The sequence below is a fragment of the Malania oleifera genome, chromosome 3 (assembly GCF_029873635.1).
Source record: "Malania oleifera isolate guangnan ecotype guangnan chromosome 3, ASM2987363v1, whole genome shotgun sequence".
Classification (NCBI taxonomy): Eukaryota; Viridiplantae; Streptophyta; class Magnoliopsida; order Santalales; family Ximeniaceae; genus Malania; species Malania oleifera.
Window position 1 is genome coordinate 1,075,466 of NC_080419.1, and position 10,163 is coordinate 1,085,628.

A 10,163-nucleotide genomic window follows, 5' to 3' on the forward strand; every position below is an offset into this window, starting at 1 on the left:
AAATGTATGACAGCTGAAAAATGCTAGGTGAAACAGCTGAAAGATGTTGGGTAAAACAGCTGAAAGATGCTGGGTATGAAATGAAAAGGGAAATGAATGAAATGGAAATAAAATGTGAAATGTGAACAATGTAAAATGGGAAAGAGTCACTTAAAGTGAAATGAAGTGAAATGTTAGAGTTATGAATATGAACATAGGTGAATGGTTGAACAATGACAGCAAAAATAATGTATTATGGTATTAGCAGTATTTATGCTAGTAGAACATGATACGTTTGGGCGAGGCAAACTCTTCGCCCGAGGGCTTGCTAAGAAATGCGAGTGCCCTGGTTGTATTAGGTGTAGCAATAGGCTGCGTAACGTGCTAGGGTAGAGGAAAACTACTTGTATGGGCGGGTAGATTTCCCTATTCTTTGGAGCCTTTGCTGGTAAACTTTTGTATGAACTGTGTGAGTATGAGATTAATCTTACACTTGACGGCTAACTGAGTAAGGTGAGTGCCCTGGTATGCTTTAACTGTGACCTTTGGGTTGTCTAGGTATTAGAGTAGAGGGGTGCTACTTGTATGGGCGGGTAATCACCCCCATCCTTGGGTAATTTCGTGTGTTAAATCTTTTGCATGTGTTTGGTTAGGATCAGAGAATGATTTCAAAAATTATGTTAACGATTTTCAAATGTTAAATTTTATGTTGTTATATAAACTCATGTTAGCCACACACTGTTTTAATATATTATTTATTCCCTTACTCAGATGTATCTCACCTAAATATAAATGTCTTTTTTCTTAGGACCTCCTTGAGATCGAGCTTAGAGAGCTTGAGATTTTATAGCATTTTTTGGAGATATAAGAAAAAGAGTATAAACATTTTAATGATGTTTTTGGGAATGTTAATATTTTATATATTATGTCTTATGTTTTAAGGCTGTTGTGTAAGGAATGATTATGAAAATACCGAAATGTTTTGGGAGTTATGTAGATTTATGGAAAAACAGGTGATGGATGATTACTATGGATTATAGATAGGAATTAGTAAACTCTGGTATTATGGTATTATATGTATGAAGATTATATTTTGTTTTCCGCTGCGTATATGTTGATTATGGATTATTAGGGATTTTATCAAGTATAACGTACCAAACCCGGGTTTAACGGTTCGGGGCGAGGTTCTTTTATCGACTCTCTATATGGGCAACTGTTTGACAAAACCCACACTCGCGTGCCCTGAAATTGATCAAACAAATCATCGATCCTAGGTAGCAGATACTTGTTCTTTATCGTCACCTTATTCAGTTCTTGGTAGTCGATGCACATCCTCGTCGACCCATACTTCTTCTTCACAAATAACGCCGGCGCTCCCTAAGGAGAAACATTGGGTCGAATGTACCCCTTGTCTAGCGGCTCCTGAAGTTTTCTTTCATTCTCCTTACACTATTCGGCTGTGACGCCATTATGATACGAATCGTTGTGCTTAGTTGGCGTCGTACATGCGAGCCAAAATTACTATGGCAAATTCCACTTACGCTTTGGAGTAACCCTCGGTCAAGTCCTATGAAAATACTATTAGCGGTTGGAATACTTCAGTCATTTCACTTCACGTAAGCAATCTCTCTAGTCTTGGTTTCTGCTGTCAAGTCTGTTATAAACGCTAGTTAGCCATCTTTTGCACCCCCTAAGGAGTAGCTCCCCTACTTTTGTCATGTAGTCAGCAAGGATTCGCCCGCCGGCTGCATGACATGCATCCAACTTGATTCCTAAAAACTGAATCCGGTTCTCAGGCCCTGTTCTGACACAACATCCTCTCTCCTGTCCTTGGTCCCAGTCCAGGTCAAGTACTTAGCATAACTAGACGACACCTCGTCCCTCACACAACGATGGATATCAAAGTTAAACATGCTCAGTTGTGTGATAGGACTCGATACCCCGATGGGGTTTCTCATTACATTATACATTTTAGCGGATGCAAATAATTAAGTCTTAATATCATTTTTTTTACTCTCAGAGCCACCCTAATTAGCTTTATTACCATATAGTATCTGTCTACAAACTATTAAAATGCAAACTTCTAAAAATGCACAAACATATTTAATATTTTGTTTTATGTGATTAAACTTTTATCTACTAGACTGTTTTTCTTTAATTATGGAACCACATCAAAGTCAACATACCTCCCCTTACCATGTAATATATTTGATACCATAAATCAACTCAACTGGTCCACGGTCGCGAGTGTTCTCGTCCATCTAATCATGCAGAATGATAGTTATGCCGCAAAAATTAGATTTCACTGTGTTTCATACTCAATTATCCCAAAAGTCTAACACTTGAAAAAGACATTGTCCATAATAAAGTACAATGGATAAAATGGAAAAATGCATCTCAAGTGTTGTGCGACTGTAAATATACCAATAAAGTAGGAGGCCATTTTTATAAGATCCTGTGAGCGATGCATTTTTTATGGAACAAAACTACAATATGCTGGGAAATTAACAAACAGCATACTAAAAGAAATTTAGTGCAGTTAAAGTAAGGATGCTGAGACTGATGAGTAGTAATACTAGAAAGAAATAATTTCAATTCGGAGGAAGTTAAGAATGGCATCAATTGAAGATAAGATGGGGAAAATTTGTCTGAGAGAAATAAATTATGTGCAATGGATATTCATCAATGTGCCCATGATTTGAATCAAGTGGAAGATATGGAAGGCTTAAAAGAATATAGGTGAAAGCAGTAACAAAAATGACAACTGCTTAAAATTTAATAGAGGATATGTAATGAGAATCCAGAGAGTGTTGAATTAACCCCACGTAATTCAGACTCAAGGCATCATCACTGAGTTTCCTTTGGTGGCAACTAATGGTCTGGAGTCAACAATCCACATAGATCCACCCAAATAATTGAGTTAGGGTTAATTATTGTGATCAAATCTAATCAAACGACCCAAATTTGACCTGGTTACAAAATAACAAAGTCTGGGTTAGGCTCCCAAACTATTCAACCCTAATCTATCCCAATCAACATTTCCAATATGTCTCCTTCCCAATGCAAACCTTCACTCATGACATTGCCAACAATAACAACAGCAAGTATAGTGGGTGATCAGCTAATAAAGAAATTAATTCTGCTGCATAATGTCTTTTTTTGAGTATCGCCGGGTGTCCTTCGCCAGCATCCACCAGAGCACGCCCTGTGATGCAACACAGTGGAGACTAATCCCACGCCCCACGGATCCGACCCCACATCACCGCAGAGAAGGTAAATCGGGTTTTGCTCAGCATGGCAGGAATCGAACCTGGGACGCCTACCTAGGTCACAGGCACGTCCGGTCCGCCCTTACCACCTAAGCCAGCGCCTGGGGGTTGCTGCATAATGTCTTTAGAATGTGATATTGATTACCTTAGCAACTGCTTTAGGAGGGTAATCTCCTCCTAGTCTAGCATCAACACACTGCTTCACTTTATCTTCAATGAGTTTTGGTGTTGCCTAATATGATCCAAGATTTAGAGAAATCAACTTCAATGAAAATAGTTTATCTATGTTTAGTAAATAGTTCAAGAGTTGGAGGAGGGCCAAGAAGTGTTGAGTACCCATGTCACAAGACTCTGCTGTCCACGTGGTAGTGTATGATCGACTGGTTTACGCCCGGTCAAGAGTTCCAGCAGGACAACTCCAAAGCTGTAAACATCACTCTTTGAGCTCAGCTGCCCTGTCATTGCATATCTGCCACCCAAAGTTGGGAATTTCAAGGAAACAGAGTATAATTTAAGGTGTCTACTTACAGAAGCACAATCATGTTCAATCATCCTTTGACTAGATTCAAGATCTCCTACGTGTGAATTATCAAATGACGCCAAGCTTGCAAACCATGTAGTCATTCTCATTGGAAAATATCCTATGATGGTCAACCTTCATAAGAACTTGAGATAATTGTTTTTTTCTTTTTTAATAACATATAAACAGAGAATAGGAAAAAAGAATCCTATTTAAAGTTTTAAACACCCCAAGAACTTACTCAGGAGCATGATAACCAAAGGTTCCAAGAACACGGGTGGAGTGAAGGCGTGTGGCCATATCAGGGCCTTGATTTGATAAATCAAAATCCGCAATTTTAGCAACATCATCATCGAAGAGTAGTACAATGCTGGATTTAATGTCACGATGTATAATGTGAGGCTGTGTCTTCTCATGTAAATATTCAAGTCCTCTTGCAGCGCCGACAGCAATTTTAACTCTTTGTGCCCATGACAGAATGGGACCTGGCTGTGCTCCTTTGACACCTTTCCTTCCTGTGTTCACAGATAAAAAAAACATTAATCACGTCACTGGGGAAGTGAGAAGCACCTAGCAGTTACATACAGGCAGAACAAGATATTCACATTTCAGTTTAAGCTTTGTATTTGTTCTTACTAAATTTACGCTTATGATTTTAATGCTAATTTTTTTATTTATTAAAAAATTCATACATTTCTTATATTACCTTTCCATTTTTCTGGATAAGATTATTTATTTATTCAAACATAGTGAAGTTCAATCAATTAGCTCATTTAGTTCTGATGCCACTGAAAAGATTTACTCGACAACATCAAAAGTCCTAATAAAAATGAGTAGAGCACAGGGTATCACTAACCGTGAAGAATATCATGAAGAGATCCATTAGAAGCATATTCATATGCAAGGACACGGAGATTGCAATCAACACAATAACCAACTAGCAACATTATCATGTTTCAGTCTTGAAACCACAGAAACCTGTAAAGTTAAGTGCCAATTGATATATCTGATTTGCAAAGTTGCATATGTTATAGCTGCATCAAACACAATGCTTTTGTAGGTCCAACCTGTGCCAGAAATTCTTGGTCTGGTTGCTTACTGGAATCTAACATTTTGATGGCTGCATGCGGCCCGCTTTTCAGAACACCATAGTACACCCTTGAAAATGAGCCCTCACAAATTAAAGCTTTTGCGCCAAAATTATCTGTTACTCCCTTCAATTCATCCACAGAAATGGAAGGAACAGCAATAGGTTGGATGTTTACAGTCTGCCTGTCCCTTGGTTCAGCTTCTGCGGCACGATAACCTCCAAGATTGCCTACATAATTAGTTTTCTAATGAAGAAATCAAAACCACGGGGAGCAACTTTGCCAATATTAACAGTGAACACAAATCTCTGTGTTTGTGTGTGTGTGTGTGTACATAGCAAAATCCAAGCAAAACCCAAGGAATTCTTAATCGTACTCAGTTATTAGCCCTCTCCAAAATAGTTTTGAAAAAAAATTCTTAGCAAATTCAAGTGATGAAACAGTGAAAGCTGCCAGTTATCTACAAGGTATGCTTTTGGGATGCCTATTACCTGCTGAATTATTTGCCACAAATGGTCCATTGTCAGCAGCTACATGGATATCATCTTCTTCAAAACAAATGAAGCAGCCCATAGTCCTCCTGAGGAAGCTCACTGGGTGAGTCAAACACCTTTAGCTTGCACTCATAAAAAGAGATTCCTTACAAATCACAATCAGACCAATAAGTAGTGGCAAAAATAACGAGGACAAGTACCTAATCAAGCATCAGAGCGCAGGAATCCTAACTTCAAAAAACCAAAAAGCTTTGCAAATGGTATGACAAAAGAAGGATTAACATTTTATTTTTTCAAGAACTATCATAGTACTACATGAATTGCATGAAAGCACTTCATGATGTCAAATGAAAGGCAGATGGCAAAAAGATGAATTTTTCCCATGCATTTTGAGAAAACAACCTTCTCAGTTTCTTATATCAATCACCATATGGTATAGAAAGGTAATGATCATAAACAACAGCAAAAAAGCCATAAGTTCCACTAGTGACCCATTCCATAGTGGAAGAAAACGATGAATCTTTCCCATACTCTTTGAGAGGACTACATCATATAAATCCAAAACTCTCTCAAAATTCAATTCCATAGCAAAAGAAAAAGAAGTACATCTTACGGCCACATTATAAACATAGGATGCAGTCCAAAGTTTCCTCAAGCATTGTCTTTTAGATTTTCTTATTTTCCAAATCAAATGCCATTATTACCCTCATGCCCCATCATCACATAAACAAGAACAACAAAACATAGCCTTAAGTCTCACTAGGTTGGGTTAGCTACATGAATCCTCTTCCACTTTCCGCATGCACAATCTATCCTCTGAAACTAGAAGTGCTCTCAGATCCTTGATCCAAGTTATTCTAGTTCAACCCCTCCCCCTACTAGTGTCCCTAACATTAACTAGTTCCCTCTTCACCGGTTACTTGGCCTTGGTCCAATGTCCAAACCATCCTATCTACCCTCCCTTCATCTTATCCTTTACAAGTGCTATGCCACCATTACATATTGATATAGAATGTCAAAATTTTGATTTACAATCGATCCATAGGTATTGATTAAAAAATTTTGTTCCATCTTCATTGGTGTTGAAAGTGTAAAATATTCACAGGATTAATTTAGTAATTTAGTGTCACATTACATAAACCCTCTTCCCATACATGGTCGTATAAGAATTTTTAGAAAAAGAAGTAAGATTGCTACCAGTTTCATAATGCAGATGCAGACAAATGAACCCTTATTGATTACAGTAGCCAACCATTTGAATTCATGGATTTTTCTTCTATTTAATGTTTAAAGTAATAGTGTTGCACACAATCTTATTAACCCACTTCACCCATTGGTTCACCAGATCAACCCAATTCATCAAATGGATAAATAAATCACCAATAAGAAAAGCACTAACAAAAGCACGGCGAAGAAGAAAAAGGAAAAGATCAATACACATTATATTAAGATAGATCAGTGACGGGTACAGCGAAAGCAATCGAGAAAAATGTAAGAATGAATTGCTGATCGGAAGTGACAATAATGTATTAAACATTTAAACCACAAAAAGTAATAAAATCCAATGCTCGTGACAATTCAAACTATTAACACAATGATCCAACACATATCTGATAATTAACAGCGGCAAAGTTCAAAACAACAGAAACCCAAATTTCAAAATGTCGAAAAGCAGAACAGTGCCTGCAGGAGAAAAAAAAATTACAGGGATTTAATAGAAATAAATGGTGACCCAGATTTCAGAGCGACGAAAGGAAACAGCAGAAAATTTCGGCTCACTCTCCCTTCCACACAATTTTTTTTTCACTTGTTTGGGGTGATCAGCGATGAGAGATGCGCAAGATTGCAATTTGCAAGTGGGAATTTCACAGTTTCACTTCACTCCAGTTCACTACTGCAGTAGGCTTTCGCTTCCACTGCTGGCTCTAATTTTCTCTCAATTTCTTCCTTCGTTTCTTTCGGAAGTCTCGCTGTACAAACACTGGTGCAGGAAAGGCGGAGAATATGGGTGTGGAGCCGACCAAATTTAAATAAATAGAATACTAAATTATATTAAATTTTATCTAAATTCATACAAAAGCAAATTTAAATTTTAAAATTCATAATTCCTCTCAAAAGGAGTTGGATTTGAGAGGATAGATTAGAAGATTTTGATTAAAATTTATATGGATTTGGACAAAGCTGGTACAAAATTGTATTAAATTTCTTCAAAGTCCACATAATTAATCTAGAAACTATGTAAATCTTTTTAGTTATCTTTTTAAATTGGTAATTCTCTTATTTCTAATATTATGTGCAACGCCCCGAATCCAAAATTGTCATACGACCTGAACGCTGTGGAGTCCAGAATGAGATTTTCCATACTTTAGTCCAAAATAAGCAGCGGAAATAAATTAAACAACCTCAAATGCTATACCAGAGTACTAACCATCACAAACATAAAGGTATCTCCAAATAATAATATTACATCCCAAGGAAGTATAAAAGCGAAGTTAATTTAGTCTATACAAACAGCTTACACTAAACTATTTATTCTAATCCCTTCCCAAAGCTCTCTAGGCTTGATTTTCTGTAGGTCTTGAAAAGTTGAAATGTTTATTGGGGTGAGACACTTTTCTCAGTAAGAAGAATTAGATTATCATCAGTGTGTGACTAACATGAGTTTTAGTGTAGAAAAAAAAATATATAACCGTTAATTTAACTTTAAGGAAATTGCATTTAAAAACTGTAACTCACGCTTATATAATTAGATACACATTTTTTTTTTCTTTTCAGAAAGAGACCGGCATCTCCATTTATTTATTAACATACCATCACTTTTGGCGAAGGAACACCGTGGTTACAAGTTAAAACAAACCAACCAAAATTAGGACAAACAAAATTAAACATAACTAACAAAGGAGATAAAAACATAAAAACTACCAAACTCAAGACGAAATACACCAAACGAAACTTTAGAGTTGAACTAACGACGAACAGAAACGAGACCCCACTCATCCATCCGAAGGATACCTTTCAGATAACATGGTAGAATGTGTTGTTCTTCATAACTTACATTGTTTCTCATTTATCCTTCTTCAATAAGAAAATCAGTCGCACTACTGTCTTCCCTATATTGATGCATCACCATGACATTTACCCCTTCTAACTCTGCCACAAGCTCCTCTCAAAATTCCCAAAGATACCACAAAGTATATCTACCTTTCCGAAACCAATCAACTACAATTCGCGAGTCACTTTCAATAATCACATTAACATAATGCAAACGATTACACAAACGAATTCCTTCCCTGATTGCTTTTAATTCCGCACTATTATTCGTATCATTGCCAAAATAACTTGAAAAAGCTGCTTTTACCATGCCATGACAATCCCGAATAATTCCTCCACCTCTTGAAGTACCCGAATTGCCCCTACAACTCCCATCACAATTAAGTTTTATCCACCCTACTGGAGGTTTAACCCACGAAATAATTTTTCCAGGACTGTCGCAAACTCCCTGATGCTTAATTTGAAACTCATTCAAAATCTTAATGTTTGACTTCTTCAATTTTTGAAAAGAATTGGTGCTCTCACCAATAAAACTAACCTAGAATCGAACACTTCTCCACATCTGATTTGCACTTTGATAAACTTTCATTCAATTCATAAAATTCGGCCCACACTTGGCCCCATTTATATAATTTACATATTTGCATAAAGAACCTTCCTTATTAGACTCATTGACATGTTTCACCCCCATGACCGGTTGTGTGGTCCGTAGACTGGACTTAACTTGACTGATCGACCAAAACTAAATCAAATTATCCTGTATGTGAGTCTGATTTGCCTACCTCAACCTAGTCCGAACTCCAAGAGAGTACACAACCCTTCTCTGGCCAAATCAACTCTCCCTTACCAACACTTTCTCACCAGTGTGGCTGCACTAAAACTTCCTCTCTATAGTTACAGTACCGAGCTTTCATAACGTCTAGTCCCTCAAGGTTCATATACCACATATCAATTTACATAGTAAAAACAGTAACATGATCTCATTTTCACAATTCAGTATAAACCGTCATATTCATAAATCTGTATAAAAAATGTCATATCATAACTCGGTATAAAAATCGTCATATCATAACTCAATATAAAAACCATCATTTCATAAATCCACATTATTCTTAAAAATTTCTAAAATCCGTATAAAACCATGTCTTTCACTATATAATATCATAAAAACCATCCGATTTAATTATGCAAAAATAATAAACATTCTCATATCACACGATTTGAGTGATATATCATAATATAACAAACTGCCCTGGGAAAATATACTTTACTGAAAATAAAGGTATGATTCTCCATGATTTAATTCAACTCAAAATACATGTATTACAGGAAAAAGGAGACGATCACCCAACTCATTTAAGTTTTTCTCGAATACGTATAATATACAAAACCATCATTTCCATACAACATATTCATTCCGAAAACCATTTACAGTATTCCTGTATCCATATACTTTAGTTTAATCAATTGAAATTTGAAAAAAAACTGACATAATTTATTCCCCTTACCTAAGCTCAACTTTAACCGGTTGAATTTTGAAATAACAACTAACATAATATCCCTAGGATCATAAACTCTAGTTTAATCGGTTGAAATTTGAAAACGAACTGACATAATTTATTCCCCTTGCCTATTCCTAAAAATATGCCTACAACGTTCGGAAGATGAAACCCTAGCTTCCTTAACCCTGGCCAAGGAGAGAGTAACCGGCAAGCTGAGAGGAGAGAGAGACGATCAGAGAGGGAGACCCGGAAGGGCTTAG

The 10,163-nt window shown here is 36.6% G+C and overlaps 1 pseudogene; it reads right to left on the reverse strand.

Annotated features, from left to right (window-relative positions):
• Positions 1 to 2,717: 2,717 nt before the first annotated feature.
• On the reverse strand, positions 2,718 to 7,325 carry LOC131151673 (pto-interacting protein 1-like; annotated as a pseudogene).
• Positions 7,326 to 10,163: the final 2,838 nt, after the last annotated feature.